Source organism: Gorilla gorilla, chromosome 5, assembly GCF_029281585.2.
Source record: "Gorilla gorilla gorilla isolate KB3781 chromosome 5, NHGRI_mGorGor1-v2.1_pri, whole genome shotgun sequence".
Taxonomy (NCBI): domain Eukaryota; kingdom Metazoa; phylum Chordata; class Mammalia; order Primates; family Hominidae; genus Gorilla; species Gorilla gorilla.
The window spans coordinates 46,306,119-46,328,088 of record NC_073229.2 but is presented as its reverse complement, the minus strand read 5'-3'; the positions used below and the strand labels follow the sequence as shown (position 1 = coordinate 46,328,088).

Genomic DNA, 21,970 nt, shown 5'->3' with positions numbered 1-21,970 from the left:
GTTGCTCTCACTTCTTTTACACAGTGGAGAGTGTAAGGACAACTTTGTTACTTGCTTTAACAATCTTTTTTTTTTCAAGAATCTCTTACAATAAAGTCATATTTACCAATATTGAAGGAAAAAATAAAACACCTTCTAAAATATTTGAAAATGATTATCTATAAGTAATGAACTGGGAGAGAAGAGAAGGCAATATGGTTCTTCAAGGTCACTCTTCCCGAAATCACTGGTCATGGTGATGAGAGTTGGGGTGGAAAAACCTGAGGCAGGAACTATGGTTTATCATAAGAAATTAAATTTGTTTATATTCTTCATGATAATTCACTCAATGTTTACTTTCTTATTAGGGCTTGTTTGGGAAAATATTTCAGAACCTGTCTCCTACTTATTTACCAATCAGAGAAAATAAATGTGGTGATATTTCCAAATGCTCCTATATACACACACACATTCATATAGATAATATGTATTATAGTATATATATAAATTATGTGCACATGCAAATACACACATAACCACCCGTCATGAGGTGTCATTCATCCCTACATTTTCCATGGATTACCTAATTTAATTCTAAAAAGTTATGAGTAAATACTGAGCTCAAGATTGAAATCAGATTTTGTCTTACTTTAGAGACTCTAATATTTTATAATTATATAATTGATAACAAAAGTCACTTCTTAAAGTTGATAGTTATTTCTGTTATATATGTTAGCTAAGAAAAATAGCAAGATAATACAATTTCTTTAGCATGGCAAATTATGTACATTTAAAACCATAGTCATTATCTTACTGAAAATAATAATTTGGGACTAATAGACAGAATATAGAGTGAGCTCAAATAACTTAATGGGGGAAAAAATAAAATAATCCGATTGAAAAATGGGCAAAAAATCTGAGTAGACAGTTCTCAAAAGAAGACATACAAATGGCCACGAGGTATATTAAAAATGTTCTTCAGATGTTGGAGTGCCCTTAAAAAATGAAAAAATGCTCAACATCATTAATCATCAGAGAAATGCAAATCAAAACTATAATGAGATATCATCTCACCCCAATTAAAATGGCTTTTATCCAAAAGACTGGCAATATCGAATGCTGGTGAAGATGTGGAGAAAGGGGAAATCCTTGTACACTGTTGATGGGAATGTAAATTAGTACAACCACTATGGAGAACACTATGAAGGTTCTTTGAAAAACTAAAAATAGAACTACCACATGATCTGGCAATCTCACTGCTAGGTATATATCCAAAAGAAAGGAAATCAGCATATCAAAAAGATATCTGCACTTCCATGTTTATTGCAGCACTATTTACAATAGCACTTCTACGTTTATTGCAGCACTACTTACAACCTAAGTGTCCATCAATGGATAAATGGAAAAAGAAAATGTGGTACACATGCATAGTGAAATATTATTCAGCTATAAAAAAGAATGAAATCCTGTCATTTGCAATAACATGGATGGAACTGGAGTACCTTATGTTAAGTGAAATAAGCCAGGCACAGAAGGACAAATTTCGAACATTCTCACTCATAGGTGGGAGCTAAAAATTAAAACAATTGAACTCATGGAGATAGAGAGAAGAATGATGATTAGCAGAAGCTGGGAAGGGTAGTAGGGAGGAGGTTCTAAAGTAGGGATGGTTAAATGGGTGCAAAAATATAGTTTGATAACACGATAAGGTGACTGTAGTCAACAATAATTTATTGTATATTTTTAAATAATTAAAAGAGTGGAATTGGAATGTTCCTAACAAAAATGATAAATGTTCGAGGTGATGAATACCCAAATTACCCCAAAATGATTATCATATATTGTATGCCTGTATCAAAACAACACATATACCACATATATCCACCTATTATATACCCATAAAAATTAAAAATTAAAAAAAGAAATTTACAAAAAAGAATAATTTGTCCACCCAAAGTCAGGACAAACAGCAATAATAAAGGAAAAAAAGCAGCATCAATATAGAAAAAAATTACAATTTTTTTGTTAAAAAAGTGCAAAATTACATTTATGTTCTGATATTATAATTTTCTATATCAAGAAAGAAATAGATGCAACAAAAAACCCATATTAAAAAGTTCATACAAAGGCTAAGTAGGAAATAAATGTATACCAATGTATTAGTTATCTGTTGCTACATAATAAATTACCCTGTCTTTTGTGAGCCAGTCTCTGAAGTTATACAACTCATTTGCCTCATTCTAATCAATCACTCATAAGAACAGTATTACACATTAAAACAACACTGATTATGAAGCAAGATTGGCCATCAGCTGATAATAAAGCTGAGTAATGAATAGATGGGAATTCATTATAATATCTTTTTGCTTTTTTTTTTGGAGACAGTCTTGATCTCTCGCCCAGGCTGGAGTGCAGTGGCGCCATCTCGGGTCACTGCAACCTCCGCCTCCTGGGTTCAAGCGATTCTCCTTCCTCAAATCCCCTAGTAGCTGAGACCACAGGCACGCGCTACCATGCCTGGCTAATTTTTGTATTTTAGGTAGAGATGGGGTTTCGCCATGTTGGCCAGGCTTGTCTCGAACTCCTGACCTCAAGTGGTCTGCTCGCCTCGGCCTCCCAATGTGCTAGGAATACCGTCGTGAGCCACTGCACCCAGCCTTTTCGCTCCTTTATATGTTAAAATAGTCTCCGATAAAGAGGAAAAGAAAGGGAAAACTACACTGATTGCTTTACAAGAAGAAACGAACAATCCAAATAGGCCTATATCAATTAGAGAAATTGAATCTATAATCAATAACCCTCTAAAACAGAAAGGATTAGGATCAGGTAGATTCATTGGTGAACTCCAACAAATATTTTAGGAAGAAACTATACCAACTCTTTCATTATTTAGTGAAAATAGAAGCAGAGAGAATAATTTCCAAGTCATTCTATGAAGCCAGCATTATATCCTAATACTGAAACCAGACAAAGACATTACAAAAGAAAGCTACAATGCAAATCTCTCATGAACATAGAAGCAAAAATCCTCAACAAAATATTAGCAAACTGAAAGCATAAAGTATAAAAGGAGGTCGGTTGGGGCGTCAGGGGGCTTAGGGGAACTCTGTACTTCCTCTGTTTTGCTGTGAACCTTAAACTGCTCTTTTAAAAAAAAGATTAGTATTAAAAAGTAAATTAACAAATATCAGGCTCATTTTCTGTGTTGTGTAATATTCCAATTTAATAAACTAAGGCAGCCCAGCTGTTTTTATCATCTACTGAAGAGCCAGATTTTCTTCTCAAATTGTTCAGTAATAAGAAGATCCTTCCCTCATGGGAGCACCCTGCAACATGAAGTTTCCATGTCAGTCGCCATGTAGTTTTCCATAGTCTCTGCATCCTCACCATTTTTTTGTTTTGTTTCGTTTTTGAGCCCGGGTCTCACTCTGTGGCCCAGGTGGGAATGCAGTGGCACGATCATGGCTCACTGCACCTCCACCTCCCGGGCATCGTCCCACCTCAGCCTCCTTGGTAGCTGGGACCACAGGCATGTATCACCACTCCCAGCTAATTACTATTATTATTATTATTATTATTATTATTATTATTATTATTTTGTAGAGATGAGGCGGAGTCTCACTTTGTTACCCAGGCTGGTCTTGAACTCCTGGGCTCAAGCGATTCTTCTGCTTTATCCTCCTAGTGCTAGAATTAACAGGCATGAGCCACCACACCTGGCCTCACCGCCATTTTAAAAGACAATATTGAAACAGGTTTCTATGTTTCAAGGAAGCTGCTGTGAAAGCAGAGGGAGCAAAAGACATTAAAATATCTTAATTATCTCCCAAGTAGCCAGGGCTGAGATTTGGACCTGGATTATGACCCTGTTTTATGGCAGCATTTTTGACAGTCTAGAAGCAGAGTCCGTAGGAGTAGCCACGCAGTACTGGATCTCTCACATTTTTTATGAGGAGATGCAGCTTTATGGACTGGCCAATCCTAATCGTTGTTTTTTTTTTTTTTTTTTTTTTTTTCTGCTCCGTCTCCCAGGCTGGAGTGCAGTGGCAAGATCTCGGCTCACTGCAAGCTCCGCCTCCCGAGTTCACGCCATTCTCCTGCCTCAGCCTCCCGTGTAGCTGGGACTACAGGCGCCCGCCACCACGCTGGCTGTTTTGTATTTTTAATAGAGATGGGGTTTCACAGTGTTAGCCAGGATGGTCTCGATTTCCTGACCTCGGGATCCGCCCGCCTCGGCCTCCCAAAATGCTGGGATTACAGGCGTGAGCCACCGCGCTCGGCCCCTAATCGTTCTTACTAGCACACAATGGGAAACAGTTTCCTTTTGCCTTTTCCTCTAACGTCAATAGGCAGCAGGCAGAGACTGCGGATGTAATGGCACACCTTCCATGCTTCCATGTCACTGTCCTGAGTCCATGAAGGTTTCATTCCTTTTTTTTTTTTTTGAGTCTTTATTTTTTTAGAGCAGTTTTAGGTTCACAGAAAAACTGGGTGGAAAGTACAGAAATTTCCTATATATCCCTGCCCTCACACAGGCAGAGCCTCTTCCACCAACAGTATCCTGCAGCAAAGTGGTACATTTGTTATAACTGATAAGCCTATATAGACACACCATTATCACCCAAAGTCCATAGTTCACTGTAGGGTTCTTTCTTGGTGTTGGGTAATTTATGGGTTTTGACAAATGTCTGATGACATATATCCACCACTATAGTATTATACACAGCATTTTCACTGCCCTAAAAATCCCGTGCTCTGCCTATTCACCCTTTACCCCTAACCCCTGGAAACCACTACTGTTTTTACTGTCTCCATAGCTTTACCTTTTCCAGAATATCATATAGTTGGAATCATAGTACATTGGCTTTTCAGATCGGCTTATTTAACTTAGTAATATGCATTTAAGTTTCCTCCATGTTATGTTTCCTGCATGTCTTTTAATGGTGTGACAATTCATTTCTTTTTAGCACTGAATAATGTCCCATTGCCTGAATATACCACAGTTTGTTTATGCATTCACCTACTGAAGACGTCTCCGTTGTTTCCAAGTTTTGGCAATTATAAATAAAGCTGCTATAAACATGCATGTGCAGGGTTTTTGCATAGATATGCTTTCAACTCCTCTGGATAGGTACCAAACAGTGTGATTGCTGGGTCGTATGAAGAGAGTATGATTAGTTTTGTGAGAAACTGCCAAATTGTCTTCCAAAGCAGTTGTATCATTTTGCATTCCCACCAGCAATGAATGAGAGTTCCTGTTGCTCCACATCCTCATCAGCGTTTGGTGTTGCCAGGGTTTTGAATTTTTGCCATTCTAAAAAGTGTGTAGTGGTATCATTGTTGTTTTAATTTGCATTTTCCTGATGATATATGATGTGGAAACTTTTTATATGCTTATTTGCCATCTGTACATCTTCTTTGGTGACTAATCTGTTCAAATGTTTTGCCTACTTTTTAATCAGGTTGTTTGTACTTTTATTGTTATGCATTGAGTTCTTTGTATATTTTGGGTGCCAGTCCTTTATCAGACATGTGTTTTGCAAATATTTTCTCTGTCTGTGGCTTGCCTTCTCATTCTCTTTGAGAGTGCGTTTCGCAGATCCGATTTTTAGATTTTTAATGAAGTATAAGTTATCAATTACTTCTTCCATGGATCATGTCTTTGGTGTTGTCATTTTCCGTTTGAAGAGTCGCTATTCTGTACTGTACAACATCTGAAGCAAGAGACAAAATCCTTTGTGCCTGCGGCTGCTGCAGGGGGGTCTGAGGGCAGAGAAGCGCTTTCAAAGGTTGGGGGCGTTGCGGCTGCCGCCGCCGGAGCACCTGGCCAAGGCCCATCCCGGGTCCCGGGAAAGGCTGTTGCGTGCAGCTTCATTCTTCCGCGCAGCAGCCTTGCGGAGACTCAGAACGAGGTGCGGGGAAAGAGCTGACGGGTGGATCAAGAAAAGAGGGAAACAAGAAAACGCACCTTCTTAAACTAGAATTCTTGGTGAAGCCAGAGTTCCCAGATAAAGCTTCGGTGTCAGGTGAGCTAGAAGTTATGTGTGGCCCAAGCCATTGCATGTGGGGACAAAGGTCAGGCAGGATTTTCACGTTTTCATCTATTTGGACAGTTCCTTCTTCGAGCCGGGTCGAGAGCGAGAGGAGCGACAGCTCCCAAGGTACATTTCATCATTCAACGTACTCAGATGCAGGGAATTTGGGTTGCATTTTCCATGAGCCTTCGGCTAGCAGAAAATTTTTCAAAAGATCTTGAACAATCCCTTAATTCTTTCCGCCTGGGATTCAATTGCGCCAAGAGGACTAATTGTGCTAAAGCTATAAAAGCGTGCTCTGCTCTCAGTAACGACACAAGCTGGATGTTGTTAGTGTGTCCCAGAAGGAGGTTACTCAGGTGTAATCTGGGTTAGGCTTTAGGTGGAATTCATCCTCAGAGTTGGTCACTCCCTGGTGGAGCACGAGATAATATAAAATGCTTCGCGTTTTTAGCATGACAGGAATTCTCCATCAGACCTAGTTTGTGCCGGGGGATGTAGCTCAGTGGTAGAGCGCATGCTTCGCATGTATGAGGCCCCGGGTTCGATCCCCGGCATCTCCAAGGCGATTAGTTATCTTTTGTTTAATTCAGCCTCTGGCACAGAATATAAGAAAAACAAAGAAAAAACTATTTTAGTCCTTTCTCATTTTTGCCATTATCATTTCCTTTAAATCGATCAATTTCCTGTCTTTATATTTGTTTCTCTTCTATTTGGTTGACTAGCCACACGCCATATTCCTGTTTCCTGGAAACTTCCAAGGTGTTTTATTATGCGGTGAGTAATACAAAGTCAGAGGGACAATTCAGAAATGTACTGTTCCTATGAATGCATCCAGGAAGAAGGAATAGAGCTGAATATCCAAGAATGTTTTAAGATCTACTAAATGAGGCCCTAATCCATTCCCAGTCTCCAGTGAAAAACTATCAGTAAAAATAAAATGTCTCCGTATCATAGTTTTTTTTTTTTTGCGGGGTGGGGAAAGTGGAATAGGATGGAGAAGAGGAAAGTAGCATGCTTTTTTTAGTTTTAGTATTCAGGTGGGAGTTGCTTTCAACTTAAGGTCCACTCTAGCACCTTAAGATAATGTAGATCTTGTCCTACAGTTACTAACCTGGTAACCATTTTCTCACTGCATCTTTTCAAGGTTTTTGTGTGGGAAAGCTGGTCATAGAACATTTGGGACATTTGGGAAAGTAGTAAAGGTTAGAGATAGCCTGTAGAAATGGAAGGCAGAGTTGGTTAGAAACTCACAACAGGTGGAATGCGGTGGCTCACGCCTGTAATCCCAGCTACTCGGGAGGCTGAGGAAGAAGAATCACTTGAACCCGGTAGGCAGAGGTTGAAGTGAGCCAAGATGGCGCCACTGCACTCCAGCCTGGGCAAAAAAGAAAATCATAACAGATTTCCTGACAGCACTGAGAACCCAACTGAGGTTGCATTCTGGGCAACTGTAAGTAAATGAATTTTTAGGTTTATGTTATTTCTGCATTGCACTTATGTTCATGCTTTGATTCATTTGAGTGCTTTGGAATATTGATAATGAACTTGTTCTGTTGCTTCAGTTCACATTTAAAGATACACCAAAAATGCCAATGAGTATTTCTCTGCCATTGTTAAGAGGAAATAATTAAACATGATAAAAAAGAGAGGATCACAATAATAGTGAAATATTACAACGAAACATTATAAGAGGAAATAATGAAACATTATAAAAGCAAGGATCACAATAATAAGAAAAATTACAAAAAAATTAGCCAGGCATGGTGGCAGGCACCTGTAGTCCCAGCTAGTTGGGAGGCTGAGGCAGGAGAATCACTTGAACCTGGGAGGCGGAGGATTACAATCAGACTTGAATTTTACAAAGTTAATTCCATAAATAATGTGGAAAATGGATTGGGAATGGTGGTGAAATAAGATGAAAATAAGACTAGTTCAGATATTACTGGAAGAGTCCAGAAGAATTTTGGTGGGGACTTTCACTGAGAAGTAAATGTCAGAACGTGAAGACCTGTCCTATGACCATTCCTTAGGAAACAGAGTAAGAGTAGCCAGATGCTGGAACTTTCCCAGGGACCTGAACTGTAGTTACTGCTGACTTTTCCCAAGAGATTGATATCCAGCAAGATCTACCTCAAGGATGAAGCTATCTGTCTGAATCTCTTAATTTCTCAATTAACCTCATTTCCCACTCAGTTTTCTACTTCCAATGGGATCTTTTGGACTGTGGGGAATGTTTAATTTACTTGGAAAACATTTGATTCACTAAACTTACTGTCTCATATTCCTGCTATCCCAGTTACCACTCCGGATATATGTCCCTCTAACTCTCCACCTATACCTTCATCTCCATACCCCTCTGTTCTTCTGTTTCAATAATGTAGACTTGCAATTTGTCTCTCTGCATATTTCAACTCCACTCTTTGTATCTCACATTTCCATGTTAACAACCACAATCCTTAACTACTTATCCAAATGTTCCCGCATTAACTTAAACCTAGATCTCCCTAATGCATTGCTATTTAAATTAGAAACTACACATTCTCCAATCTCAGGATCAGGAAATAGGTTAGTACCCTCTGAGGCCACATTCCAATTTCCAAATCATTGCATTTCATTTTATTTTATTATTTTTTGAGACTGAGTCTCACTCTGTTGCCAGGCTAGAGCGCAACCTCTGGCTCACTGCAACCTCCGCCTCCCAGGTTCAAGCAATTCTCCTGCCTCAGCCTCCCAAGTAGCTGGGACTACAGGTGCCTGCCACCACACCCAGCTAATTTTTTTGTATTTTTAGTACAGAATGGGGTTTCACCATATTGGCAAGGCTGGTCTCAAACTCCTGACTTTGTGATCCGTCTGCCTCGACCTCCCAAAGTGCTGGGATTACAGGCGTGAGCCACTGTGCCCAGGCTTCTATCTGCATTTTAAAAACCCTATTCTGGGTTGGGCACAGTGGCTCATGCCTAGCACTTTGAAAGGCCGAGGCAGGCAGATCACTTGAGCCCAGGAGTTTCAGTCTTGCCTGGGCAACAACATGGTGAAACCCTGTCCCTACAAAAAACATACAAAAATTAGCCAGATGTGGTGGCATGTGCCTATAATCCCAGCTACTTGGAAGGCCCAAAAGGGAAGATGGCCTGAGCCTGAGGAGGTCAAGACTGCAATGAGCTGTGATTACACCACTGCACTCCAGCCTAGGCAACAGAGTGAGACTCTGTCTCAAAACAAAAGCAAAAACAAAAACAAAAAAATCCTATTCTGGCCACGTGCAGTGGTTCATGCCTGTAATCCCAACACTTTGGGAGGCCAAGGCAGGAGGATTGCTTGGAGCCAGGAGTTCAAGACTAGCCTGGGCAATATAGGTAGACCTCATTTCTAAAAAAAAAAAATTAGAACAACCACTCTCCCCTAAGCAAAACCCTGTTCCTTGGAAGCTTTGCTTTATGAAACACAATCTGGGCCAGGTACGGTGGCTCACACTTTTAATCCCAGCACTTTGGGAGGATGAGGTGGGCAGATCACCCTGAGGTCGGGAGTTCAAGACCAGCCTCACCAACATGGAGAAATCCTATCTCTACTGAAAATACAAAATTAGCTGGGCATGGCGGTGCATGCCTGTAATCCCAGCTACTCCGGAGGCTGAGGCAGGAGAATCGCTTGAATCCGGGAGGCGGAGGTTGGGGTGAGCCGAGATCGCACCATTGCACTCCAGCCTGGGGAACAAAAGCGAACTCCATCCAAAAAACCCCAAAAAACAAAAAAACACAATCTCACATTTCTCAGCAAGAAAACTCTTCCTAATTTAATGAAGACCTGGTAGCCTGGTTTCTTCCACTCACCCTTGGTGACTTCAGGGGCCATGTGGACAGATCATCCAGCGCCCCAGCTTCTCATTCATTTGATCTCTCTTTCCCCAGGAATCTTTATTTCCACTCTATTTAGTCACTAGCACAAATGGCCGTGCTCTGGACTTTGTCATGTATCAGTATTACGCCAAAAGAATAAATCCATCAGTATTATGCCAAAATAATGACTCCAAAATAATATAATCCAGTACAGAGTAGTTTATAAGAACACAGACTCTGGAATTAGAATACTCATGTTTAAATCTCAGCTTTTCCGCTACTGTGAGACATAAGGCAGACCATTTAATTGATTTAAACTTAGGTTTTATCATCTGTAAAATGGGGAGAAAATGATGCCAACTCGCAGGACTTTGTGAATTTTAAATAAAATAATACATTTAATAGTTTCTACTTATTAATAACTGACTATGGTAAGAACTCAATGAAAATCAAATATATAAGAATCAATTGGCTGGGTGTGGTGGCTCACACCTGTAATCCCAGCACTTTGGGAGGCCGAGGCAGGTGGATCACCTGAAGTCAGAAGTTCGAGACCAGCCTGACCAACATGGAGAAACCCCATCTCTACTAAAAATACAAAATTAGCCAGCCATGGTGGTGCATGCCCGTAATCCCAGCTACCTGGGAGGCTGAGGCAGGAGAATCGCTTGAACCTGGGAGGCAGAGGATGCAGTGAGCTGAGATCGCACCATTGCACTCCAGCCTAGGCAACAAGAGCGAAACTCCATCTCAAAAAAAAAAAAAAAAAAAAAAAAAAAGGGCCGGGCGCAGTGGCTAACACCTGTAATCCCAGCACTTTGGGAGGCCAAGGCTGGTGGATCACCTGAATCAGTCAGAAGTTCTAGACCAGCCTGGCCAACATGGTGAAACCCTGTCTCTACTAAAAATACAAAATTAGCCAGTCGTGGTGGCAGGCACCTGTAATCCCAGCTACTCAGGGAGGCCCAGGCAGAAGAATCACTTGAACCCAGGAGGCGGAGGTTGCAATGAGCTGAGATCGCGCCATGGAACTCCAGCCTGGGGGAGAAGAGTGAGACTTCATCTCAAAACAAACAAACAAACATAAACAAAAACAGAAAAAGAATAAATTTAGTTAAAACTCATAGGAGGACTTGTGACAATATCTTAGAACAATATACATGCTCAACAAATGTTAGCTGCTATTATTATTAATATTACTATCTGCATTATTTCCCTGTAACTGCCACGAATATAATGACTTAAAACTGCCACAAATATAATGACTTAAAACAATACAAACTTACTATCTTACATTTCTGGAGTTCAGAAGTCTGAAATGGGTTTCACTGGGCTAATATAAGGGTGTCAACAGGGCTATGTTTCTTGTGGAGTCTCTAGGGAAGAATCAGTTCCTTTGTCTTTTCTAGCTTTAGCGTTTGCCTGGATTGCTTGGATCGTGGCTCCTTCCTCCATCTTCAAAGACAGCAGTGTAACATCTTCAAATCTCTGACTCTGACCCTCATGCCTCCCTCTTTCACTCATAAGGACCATTGTGATTACATTGTGCCTATCCAAATAATCCAGAATAAATGCTCCATCTCAAGGCCCTTAAATTAATCAAACTGCAACGTCCCCTTTGTCATGTAAGGTATCATGTTCACAAGTTTAGGAATTAGGATATGGACATCTTTGTGGAGGGTGGCAGGGCATTAGTCTGCCTACCATAGTATCCCTAATCTGCTCTCTTTTCTGGCAACCTCATCCAGTTACTTCCTCAACTTCTGTTTATCTACTGAAATGCAACTTCCATTTCCTTAACATTTTTTTCTCTCCATGGATCTTTCTGTTCCTACCTTTTCTTTCTTCCATTTCCAGCTTAGATTCGTTGTTCTTTCCCTTCAGCCACATTTCAGCAGTGTCCTCACACTCCTTTGTTTCATAGTGAACATCCTCCCTCAGAGTTCCAATTGTGGATTATTCCATATGGATCTTATTCACTTCACACAGACTGTTTGGTGCTCCTAGAGAATATCACACCACGGTGAAGATTAGTGCCACTCTCAATAAGGAGTAGGCCTTCCAGTCCTGGACGCCTGTGCCCACAACCTCCCCTGCCTTCCCACCCACCGCAAGGCCTGGAATGCTCATGCTGCTGTTACTTGTACCCCACCTACTTGAAATAAAAGCAAAGAGGCCAGGTGGCTGCTGCACACTCTTCTAGGGGTGGGCTCAAGGGGCAGTTCTGTACTCACCATCTCCTCCTGCATAGGGATTCAACTTAGTATCATCTTCAAAGAGGAGAGAAAGAGCAAGATTAGTGAAATAATTACGGCCTTTGTTACTTTGGGTCCAGCTAGGACTTTTGGGAAGTTCAGTCCAACCCTTCACTTTAGAGGCAGGAAACTTAAGTACAGAGAAGAGGGGTGACTTACTTGTTCCCTTCAATGCTATCCCACTCACTTGCATTTCCCTAATAGGATTCATAGTAGCTACTTCAAAAAGGCTTGACTTCTTCAAGATATCTAATCCTACTTTCTGTACCTTCAGCTGATGACTTTGCCTCCTACTTCAAATTTAAAAATGCCATCAAATGAAAACCATCTTAACTTGCTTCATTAACTTATAAATGTACCTATATTTGTATGCATCCTTTTTTTTCATTTCTGTCTGCTAAAATGGAATAAATATCCCTTGTATCAGTGCTACACAAGCTTTAATGTTTATATAGCATCACCTGTGAATTTTTTTAAGACGAAAATTCCACATGTCTGGGGTAACCCCTGAGATTCTACATTTATTATTTTTATTTATTTGTTTATTTTGAGACAGAGTCTTGCTCTGTTACCCAGGCTGGAGTGCAGTGGCACGATCTTGGCTCACTGCAACCTCTGCTCCCCAGATTCAAGCGATTCTCCTGCCGCACCCTCTCGAGTAGGTGGGATTACAGGCACGTGCCACCATGCCCAACTAATTTTTGTATTTTTAGTAGAAACAGGGTTTCAGCATTTGGCCACGCTGGTCTTGAACTCCTGACCTCGTGATCCACCCGTCTCAGGCTCCCAAAGTGCTTGGGATTACAGGTGTGAGCCACCACATCCGGCCGAGATTCTACATTTATAACTAGCTCTCAATTGATGCTGATGCTGCTGGTCTCTATGCTATACTTTTATTGGGGAGAGCTTAAAGTGTCCACAGCTAGTTCTTCAAAGGTCCTCAGGCCATCTTGTCCTGCATTCACAGGGAATTTGTGCTGTTAATTATTCCTGTTGTCTCTGTCTTCACCCTGTCCTCTGCTGGTTTCTTTTTATTACTATTTAAAATGGTTCAAGTCTCTTCATATTAAAACTCTCCCCTAGCTCCACGTTCTTCTGCAGCCAGCACAATTTCTCTTTCCTTCCAATTCCAGCCACATTTCTTGAAATGGATATTTTTACTCTGTGTCTCCATTCCTCATCTTACTCTCATTTCTCAATCTTCTGAATATAAACTTGATTCTTAGAATTGCAGTGAAATGACTCTTACCAGAGTCACCAATGATTCCCATGTCTCTAAATCTAATGAACTTATTAGCCTTCACTTTACTAAACTCATTTTATCATTTGACACAAATGATTCTTGCTTTGAAACAGCCTTGTCTTTCCATTACAATATATTGCACTGATTTCACGTAAGTTATTTGTAAAATTTCCGTTGTTGTTAAATGTGAGTGTTTTTTTAGAGTTCAAATGTAGGCATACTTTCTTCATGCTCTACACATTCTTCCTAAGCATTCTTATATATTACCCTTGCTCTACATATCCTCTGTGCGCTGCTATTTCTTAAATATATATCTTTAGTCTCTACCACCCTCATTAAGTGTTAAGTCCATATAGCCTACAGCATGTCGCCACTGTATTATTCCACAGGCACCTTGCTGCCTTCCTCCCACACATATCTAATTAACCACCAAAGACGCTCAACGCTACCCTCTACTATCTCTCAAAAGCATACACTACTTTCCCACTCATTTAATCTAGTTTGCATCTCCAGAAATTCTTCTAACTTATTGTACATATTCATAAGTCAATATTCCTTCTGTCCTTGTGATGGCCTTTTCCGGTAAGGGCCTCAATCCTGGTTAAAACTAATGATGCAGGCCTGGAGCGGTGGCTCACACCTGTAATCCCGGCACTTTGGGAGGCCGAGGCGGGCGGATCACTGGGTCAGGAGATCGAGACCATCCTGGCTAACACGGTGAAACCCCGTCTCCACTAAAAATACAAAAAATTAGCCGGGCGTGGTGGCACAAGTCTGTAATCCCGGCTATTCGGGAGGCTGAGGCAGGAGAATCGCTTGAATCCGGGAGGCAGAGGTTGCAGTGAGCCGAGATCGCTCCACTCCAGTCTGGGCGACAGAGCGAGACTCTGTCTCAAAAAACAAAAACAACAAGAAAAAAACAAAAAACGAATGATGCGCCTTGTCCATATGAGGCCTCTGCAGATCTCATAGTCTTCAGTTAATACAGGTTAAGAGTTTAGCAACTAAGTTGAGAGGAGTGCTTATTTACCAAGATAAGAAAGAGTGAAGGGAAGAAATTTGGAGGTAAAGGAAAAACAAGGTTTTAGTTTTGAACATGTTGAGTTAGAGATGCTGATTAGATATGCATGCGGAGATGTCAAGCAGGCATGAGATCTGTGGAGGCCAAAGGGACAGCTTTTATTTTCTGAGAAACAATGTATACGCTGGGAAAATTCAATCTTCCCAGTGTTTATTCTCAATCAGGTTCACTTAAGCAAATGAGGGATTCAAACTTGCTTAGTTCCAATTGGTTGATACAACCAAGCCCTGATTGGACAAGGCAGCTGAGCCCCGATTGGGTGACTTTTAAGCCCAAAACTACAAGTCTTGTTGATTGGATGTTTCTAGGTGGTTGACTGGGGATTTCTTGCTAGAGTTTATCTTGGCCCTGGTTACAAGAACTACTCTGGTCTAGGGTTGCAAAGCAGATGTTTGTCATGGGTCATGTTTTCTGAGAACCCAGAGTACATGACTGTTCCCTCACCTGGGCCATGGCCTCTGGACCCTGTTAAATTTTGAGCTGTCTCCATTAGCCACAGGGAGTGCATTTTGTCGGCAGGTGTTCTTTAGATTGAGGCCATTTCACAGCTGGCTGTTATCTTTTCTCTGCTGTCCAACAGAACACCATATCTATATTGTGTCAAAAGTGTGTCTGGAATCCACCCACACCTCTCTTCCACTTTAAACTACCTAAGCCGAAAACATTCACTCAATAAATGTTGACTAAGCACTACCTAGTTGCCAGTACTCTTCTAGAAACTGTAGATACAATCGTGAACAAAGATAGACAAATTCCCTCCAGTCAGTGAGCTTACATTCTGGAAGACGTCACACTCTCTTGCCAAGATTACCACAGTAGCCTCCTAACCAGTCCCCTAGCATTTCCATTCTTCCTAAAATTCGTGCTCCACATGGTTGCCAGAATTATCTTTGAAAAATATATCTTACCGCCGGGCACGGTGGCTCATGCCTGGAATCCCAGCACTTTGGGAGGCCGAGGGGGCAGATCACTTGAGACCCAGGAGTTTGAGACCAGCTGGCCAATATAGTGAGACCCAGTCTCTACTAAAAATACAAAAATTAGACCAGGTGCGGTGGCTCACGCCTGTAATCCCAGCACTTTGGGAGGCCGAGGCGGGTGGATCACCTGAGGTCAGGAGTTTGAGCCTGGCCAACATGGTGAAACCCCGTCTCTACTAAAGATACAAAAAATTTCCCGGGCGTGGTCGTGGGCACCTGTAATCCCAGCTACTCGGGAGGCTGATGCAGGAGAATTGCTTGAACCTGGGAGGCGGAAGCTGCAGTGAGCCGAGATTCCGCCATTGCACTCCAGGCTGGGCAACAAGAACGAAACTCAGTCTCAAAAAAAAAAAAAAAAAAAAAAATTAGCGAGGCATGGTGGCGCGGGCCTACTCGCGAGGCTGAGGCAGGAGAATCGCTTGAACCTGGGAGGCGGAGGTTGCAGTGAGCTGAGATCTGAACTCCAGCCTGGGTGACAGAGATACTCTGTCTCAAAATTAATAATAATAATAAATGTAAATATATATATTACATTGTATCATTTCCTACCTCAAATTCTGCTTCAGTTAGCATATGTTTTCCTTCCATTAACGGAAAACCTGACCATCAGTCGTTTAAATGAAAATGGTTTATTGGTCCCACATAACAAGAGGTCAGAAAGAAGGGCTGATGAAGCACCTTAACAACGTCGTCAAGGACCCAGACTTCTCGAATCTTTCTGTTAGAGGAACCCCTGCTTACTAGGCCTCTGGTTTAATAAAACATGACCAGAATGAAATAGCGAGGCACTTACAAGTTACATATAAGGTTAATACTCATGGTCTGAAAATAGTCACATTCTAATCTGACCACCAATTGTAATTGCAGAATATTTATGGGTCATACAGAACACCTCCCACCAAGCCTGCAGAATGTCGAGATGTCCTAAAAGTACAGCCCACTTTACTGAAAGATAACGTTAATGAGCAGGCTTAATGAGTTGAAGGATTAATGGTCATTGATAGAAAAAATAGCCCCTACCTTTAGTAAGCACATCTACATATTACAAGTTTAATTATAGCTCCTTATAGTTTTTTGTCTGCTTTTTTTTTTTTTTTTTTTTTTTTTTGAGAAGGAGTCTCACTTTGTCGCCCAGGCTGGAGTGCAGTGGCATGATCTCTGCTCACTGCAACCTCCGCCTCCCAGGTTGAAGCAATTCTCCTGTCTCAGCCTCCTGAGTAGCTGGGATACAGGCGCAGACCACCACACCTGGCTAATTTTTGTATTTTTAGTAGAGATGGGGTTTTGCCATATTGGTCAGGCTGGTCTCGGACTCCTGACCTCAGGTGATCTGCCCGCCTCGGCCTCCCAAAGCGTTAGGATTACAGGCGTGAGCCACCACGCCCGGCCCCTCAGAGTTTCTTATAAGTAAAGAAACTAACAAAGGATAGTACTTTCCTCCTCCTGCTTTCTGACACCCTACTCGGTAATGGAGTAGCTCCAAGACTTATCTTGAAGTCGTTCCTGGGTGAGACCCAAGAACCCTTTCTTGGGATCTGGATCAGGCCCTTCTTTTTTCCAGCGACATTTTCATTCTGTCATCCTTAAGTGTCAAGAGTGTCTCTTTCATGATCACAGTAGCTCCAAACACTGTGTTTTGTCTTCAAAGTAGTGTTTCTGAAGCAAGAAAGTAAAGGCAAAAGCAAAGAGCATTCTTCCTTAGCACATTTGTCTTCTAACAAGAGAAATACTTGTCCCAGAAACCTCTCAGGAAGGCTGTACTTACATTGCGTCAGCCACAACAGTGTCTCATACTCATTTCTAAATCAATTGCTATAAACAAGAAATAGATGATAATGATTGAATAAGCGTTTCTCAGGACAGTTCCACTTGGACATTTTTAGAGGGGTTGATTTTCACAGAGACTAGTGGCTGCTACAGACATCTGATGGAAAGGGGTAAGAGTATCTTACAAATAAACACAGCAATTCCTCATAACAAAAATGGTTGTACATTCTGCAAGACTTTTATATGGTTTCTGGAAAATTCATGCAGGTAAGAAAAAAAACAACTAACCTGTTTATAGTTTCTGAACCTTTGTTTTATGTATAAACACAAGTTCTTTATTTCTGAACAATTTTTTTTTTTTGAGACCGAGTCTCACTCTGTTGCCCAGGCTGGAGTGCAATGGCAAGATCTCGGCTCACTGCGACCTCTACCTCCCGCGTTCAAGCGATTCTTCTGCCTCAGCCTCCCGAGTAGCCAGGACTACAGGTGTGCGCCACCATGCCTGGCTAATTTTTTTGTATTTTTTGTAGAGACGGGGTTTCACCATATTGGCCAGGCTGGTCTCGAACTCCTGACATCAGGTGATCCACCTGCCTCGGCTTCCCAAAGTGCTGGGCTTACAGACGTGAGCCACCGCGCCCGGCCACACTTTTCACATACAGCAAATAATCCAGGAATGTAACTACTTTGTAAATTGTGGAAATGTTTCATAGTACTTTGTTTGGAACTTACTAAAAATTGTTAACCTGCTGGGCGCGGTGGCTCACGCCTGTAATTCCAGCACTTTGGGAGGCTGAGGCGGGAGCATCACGAGGTCAGGAGTTCGAGACCAGCCTGGACAACATCGTGAAACCCCGTCTCTACAAAAATTCGCCGGGTATGATGGCACCCAGCTACTCGGGAGGCTGAGGCAGGAGAATCACTTGAACCCGGGAGGCGGAGGTTGCAGTAAGCCAAGACCATACCATTGCACTCCAGCTGGGGTGAGAGAGTGAAACTCCATCTCAAAAAGAAAAAAAAAATTGTTTACCATATTAACAAATCAGTTTGGCAAGGCAAGCATGGCTCTTGGCTTTAAACATCCAACACTATATACCTATGCCTTCATTACTGTTTCATTCAAACTAATTCTTTTGAAAGGTACAAGAACTTGACTGTATCATGTTTTCTAAAATAGTCATTTATTGGTTTTGCTGAGAGTATTAAAAAGATTGTAATTCCCTACCATTTCCATAAGGAAATATATGTTGTCTTATTACCCATTTTGAATTACTATCTTTTTATTTCTCATATGTATACCAGTTAAGGAGTCTTACAAATTTGAAAGAAAAATTGTATCTGTAGCTGGTTTACATTAACTATCACTTTTATTTCAGGATATTAAAGGATGTGCTGCAAAAAACTTGTTGTAAAGAGAGAGTATTGGTTCTGTTAAGGTTAAGAACCATGCCTTAATTACATTATGATTCATCCCCTGTGATGAGGCACATCACCCTCTGAAGACAATTAAAAGTTTACAAGGAAGAAGGACTGAATGTTAGGTAAACAACCAAAGTAGCACCCTCCATTTCACTACCTTTAGCATAAAATTCCAACTCTTATTTGCCTTTACAAAGTTCTACAATGTCTAGCCTCTAGAGTCATTTATCAAACTTCAGTCACACTTTCCTTTTTTATAATTTTTGAACCAACTAAGTTAATTTCTACCAGAGAGCTTGTTACCTTATCTCTTCTTTCTCCATGGAATGTTCCATTTCCTTATCTTTATATGATTGACTCCTTATTGTTCAGATATTTTTTCAATCTACTCCTAGTGGCGTCCCTCTCTCCCTTGCCCTTCCAGTTCAGGGGAACATTCTTTTCAGTAGCTAAGACGGTTTTCCAGACATGATGGCACAATATGAACCTATTGGTACATATGTGACATGATGTGATATATATTTTTCAAAGATAATTCTGGCATCAAAGTCTTGGTGGCAGCTTTTACGACAAGACAAGAATGCCTATACCATGGAATGAATACACCTCAAAATATATCCACCAGAAATTCCCTTCTTGATTCTTGAAACAACTCACATCATCAGTATTCTCAGTGCACTCTAAGGTCCTGCTTTTTGCTCTCTGAAATAGGGAATTCTGGTTATCCCATACAATTATTTCAAGTGATTGTGGTAAAGGGAGGCCTTCCTTCCTCTCTTACCAAAGAATAGTCAACTATCTATTAAAAAGAAAGAATAATTTAAACGTATATTTCCCAAATCAGTGCAGTGAATGGATTCCTTTTTAAGAAATTGTTAAGGTCTTGCTTTTAGGATTTGTTAGGGAACATCATGCCGATAGTTAACAAATCTTGTGGTCTTGAGTCTGGAGGCAGCCTGGAGGTAGAATTCAGTCCTCTTGTTTTCCCTTTTCTTTCGAGTCAGCTGATTGGGTAAGGCCCATCCACACAATAGAGGGTAATCTGCTATACTCAAAGTCTACTTTCTTTTTTGAAACAAAGTCTCTCTCTGTTGCCCCTGCTGGAACATAATGATGCAATCTCAGCTCGCTGCAACCTCCGCCTCCCGGGTTCAAGCGATTTTTATGCCTCAGCCTCCTGAGTAGCTGGAATTACAGACATGTGCCACCACGCCTAGCTAATTTTTGTATTTTTAGTAGAGACAGGTTTCACCAGGTTGGCCAGGCAGGTCTTATTCTCAGGTGATACTCCTGCTTCTGCCTCCCAAAGTGGTGGGATTACAGGCCTGAGCCATAGTGCCCAACCTGGGCAAAGTCTACTGATTTAAATCTTAATCACATCTAACACCTTCACAGAAACTTCTAGACTGATGTTTGACCAAGCAACTCTGACCAAGCAACTCTGAAACTTTGACCAAGAGTTTGACCAAGCAACTCTGCATTCTAACCTAGTCTAGTTGATACATAAAATTAACCATAACACCTGTGTGGTGGCCTGGAGATACCTCTGAAGGCAGTAAGCTGAGGCATTCGTTGTGCTCATCTTGTTTCGCATTTCTCAGAGATCACTGTCCTTCATTGCCTAATGTTCATTGTTTCAGATTTTGCCATTTTAGAAATTTTTGGTTGATTAAGGTGGAATAGTAACTCTGGTTCCTGTCACTCTATCCTGGCCAGAGGTTTTCACTTCCCACACTTATCAGATTTAAAGTTCAAAGTGAATCATGTTGGAAGAAACAAGAAGACACACTATGATTCCAAAAAAATCTTGTTTCCAAGCAGAGGTGTTAATGGTTGTCTGAGTCTTTTGTTAGATTTGTTCCTTACCTTCCAGGTGTGTACTGGGGTCTAGAGTAGTGCATGATTAATTATGTGAATGTCAGATCTGGAAAAGATATTTAGTACTATTACTTCCATTTTCCACTCAGCAGTGAGAAAACTTTTCTGAAAGTGTTGTGATTATTACATGTTTTTCCCTCTTTTAATCCTCTAATACGTTGCATGAGATTAATGAATTTTATAATATTCATTGACACATGTCCATTCCTTTAACAAACTCCATCTTTTAGTCAGTTCCGGCTGCTATAACAAAATACCATAAACTGGGTGGCTTAAATGACAAGCATTTATTTCTGGAGGCTGTAAGTGCAAGCATTTAGTTCTGGAGGCTCTGGACAAGCATTTAGTTCTGAAGGCTCTGGACAAGCATTTAGTTCTGGAGGCTCTGGAAAAGCATTTAGTTCTGGATGCTGTAAGTGCAAGGTAGGGTGAGAATTGCTGGTGTCATCTTGCCAAGCTACCTTTTAGAGCCTCCTCCCCACCTTGCTCCTTCTCCCAACTCCAACCGTTCTGAACACTCCCAAGCACAGCCCTTCCCTCATTTCTACTTGGCATTCCTATCCATCCTTCCAGATTCGGTCACAGGTGACTGTAACCGAGGACTTCTGCACTCTCTACGCAGGTATAAAGCCTTCTCTGTTCCCTTTGTGAGACAGGAGTCTGAACCATCTCTACATTTTCTGTAGAGAGAACCATTCCCTCTACAGAAAATAATGCGCCACAGAAGCAGAGATTTAGCCTCGATCTTAGAAGTAACACGTCTCCAACTTCATTCTGGGCTCTTCATTTCAAAGAATCAGAGTAGGATCTGAGGATTCCTACTCTCTGGATTTGATTTGTATTCTCTGGACAAAATGCGGATCAGGGGGCCGCGGGAGGCAATCCAACATCTTTAGCCTTTAACCGTCCCAGTTGCTAACGGAGTGGAACGAGTTTATTTTTATAACAGAAATTCCTTCACTACCTCCTTGTTTTCTAAGAAAAGGCGCGTAGCGGTTTCTGGAGTTTGGGAATAGGACGCAGAGATGGGGTAAGGAATTGGAGGCAGTTCAGTAGTTTCCCTAAGTAAAGACAGTAGTTGGTAAAACATTTGCTATCTTTTCTGGAAGGATCTTTCCTGTGTCCTGAAAATCTTTTTTACAAATGAGAAAAGCATTCAGAAAAGGAAGGTCTGGGAGGATGTTTCTTAACTGAAATTTCCTCCTCTAGTCTGTTCTTAATCCTTACCAAATGTCTGCAAGATGCTGGTTAATCAAAATTTCTTGGTGATAGAGGGCTACAAAAAGGGGAAATGAAAATTTTAACGTTCGTTCATGAAAGAATAAATAAATGTTAAAAAATAAAAAATCTGAGAGGTAAATTTCTATATTCTTTCATAAAAGCAGTTTAAAGAGTGATGGTTTCCGAGGTGGGGATGTAGCTCAGTGGTAGAGCGCATGCTTAGCATGCATGAGGTCCCGGGTTCGATCCCCAGCATCTCCAACGTTT

General features: G+C 41.2%; 2 non-coding genes across 2 annotated transcripts; both read left to right on the top strand.

The window, feature by feature from the left end:
- The first annotated feature begins 6,505 nt into the window (after positions 1-6,505).
- Positions 6,506-6,577, top strand: TRNAA-CGC (transfer RNA alanine (anticodon CGC)). The gene has a single exon. It is a non-coding gene; the product is annotated as a tRNA-Ala (tRNA).
- Positions 6,578-21,892: 15,315 nt separating this feature from the next.
- TRNAA-AGC (transfer RNA alanine (anticodon AGC)) lies at positions 21,893-21,964 on the top strand. Its single transcript has one exon. It is a non-coding gene; the product is annotated as a tRNA-Ala (tRNA).
- The last annotated feature ends 6 nt before the right edge of the window (positions 21,965-21,970 follow it).